General features: G+C 42.9%; 1 pseudogene; it reads left to right on the top strand.

Annotated features, from left to right (window-relative positions):
• The first annotated feature begins 913 nt into the window (after window positions 1-913).
• On the top strand, window positions 914-1,355 carry LOC104468536 (annotated as a pseudogene).
• The last annotated feature ends 507 nt before the right edge of the window (window positions 1,356-1,862 follow it).

Raw genomic sequence — 1,862 nt, 5'->3', positions numbered from 1 at the left:
GTACAAGCTAAGGCTGTATTAAAGAACACTTCCTCTATCATATATTTAAAAAAACACCAACAAAACCACATCATAATTCTTAATAACATTAAACCATGTTAGATTGTTTCAACAATTGTATTTTCTTCTTGAACAATTAAGTCAAATTAACAAGAAAGCAGCCAGAATTGCTGATTCACAGTAAATGCTAAATTCAATTTTAAGTCCACGATTCATTTTTATTACAAGGAATATTTATTTTTTTACTTAAACATGTTCATACAATATTTATGACATCCCAAAACAAGTGCCCATTCTTTCAACTTATAAATTAAATCAGAAGTTCTATCTCATTTAAAGTCCTGAAAAACAAGCCACACTCTGTGGGTCAGAAGATTTAATTTCAAACAGAATTGACAATTGTTAGTATTCCAGAGCCTCTATATCTTTTCTGGTTTTATTTTTTCCCTTTTACATATAACCTGTGGCTATTACAAAAAGCAAGGCTATTATATGAAGAATGCAGGTACACTTCTTCTTGAAGGAAAAAAAAGAATAGCAAAACCCCTTGCCATTTTCTCTATTTATTTTTTTTCCCTGAAGAAAGTGCCGGTAATTACAACTCGCACGTACAAATTGGCCGGAGCAGGCAGCTGCCGGAGAGACCCCGGGCGCGGGGCGAGGCCAGACTGCAGGGAACAAGCTTCTCCACCTAACTGTGAGATGGAAAGAGTTTATTGTGATTGGCTGATAGGCAATACTAGCGTAGGGTTTGAAAAGGACCAATTACAAAGCCGTTCGTACGAGAAGCAACGTCAGTGGCCCTATTACCCAATGGAAGCGCTGCTAGCTGAGGCCAGAGATTTGCATAAAGCCCCTATAAATAGGGGAGTAATGGGCTTGTCTGGTGCTTTAAAGCAGTCTGGGAGTTCTCGCCATGCCTGAGCCGGCCAAGTCCGCCCCCGCGCCCAAGAAGGGCTCGAAGAAGGCGGTGACGAAGACGCAGAAGAAGGGTGACAAGAAGCGCAAGAGAACAAGGAAGGAGAGCTACTCGATCTACGTGTACAAGGTGCTGAAGCAGGTGCACCCCGACACGGGCATCTCGTCCAAGGCCATGGGCATCATGAACTCCTTCGTCAACGACATCTTCGAGCGCATCGCCGGCGAGGCCTCGCGCCTGGAACAAGCGCCCGCCCATCACGTCGCGGGAGATCCAGACGGCGGTGCGGCTCCTGCTGCCCGGCGAGCTGGCCAAGCATGCTGTCTCCGAGGGCACCAAGGCTGTCACCAAGTACACCAGCTCCAAGTAGAGCGTCTCAGCTCATCAGTTTTAACCCAAAGGCTCTTTTAAGAGCCACCAATTTTTTTCAAGTAGAAGGGCTGAATTATTTTTTGTCTTTGGGGGGGTGAGGGAGGAGGGGAGGAAGGTATGTAAATAGCTTTTTCATTTACATGTCACTGGGAAATTAAATATTTGCTTTTTTTAGGCAGCTGAAAGGTAGCTACTTAAATTTTTTAAGTGTGGAGGGGCTCTTCTTTAGCAGCCGGTGTTACTGAGTTATACTTGGTTTCTTAGAACTTACATATGGATACATGCCATTAGCTCTGGACTGCAATGTAGCTAAAAAGTAGCAATAGCTTTGTCCTGGTGTTCTCGTGTTTAGTATACGGAACTCGGAAGTCCTGGGGTGGGAAAGTAGGTCGTCTTTTATTTATTTTAAGGGTTTTAATAGCTCTTACGTGGTCCGGTAGAAAATTTTGGCTGCTATTAAGAACTCTCTTTCTGTGTGCTATACTTATAAAATAAAAAAAAAAAAAAAAATCTGTTTCTTTCAGGGACTAATAGATACTTTTAAAGCAGTGCGAGTCTTCCAGTCGCGTTT

This window comes from Pterocles gutturalis, unplaced genomic scaffold (assembly GCF_000699245.1).
Source record: "Pterocles gutturalis isolate BGI_N339 unplaced genomic scaffold, ASM69924v1 scaffold1555, whole genome shotgun sequence".
Taxonomy (NCBI): domain Eukaryota; kingdom Metazoa; phylum Chordata; class Aves; order Pterocliformes; family Pteroclidae; genus Pterocles; species Pterocles gutturalis.
The sequence above is the reverse complement of the archived record's forward strand: the minus strand, read 5'-3'. Positions and strand labels throughout refer to the sequence as shown.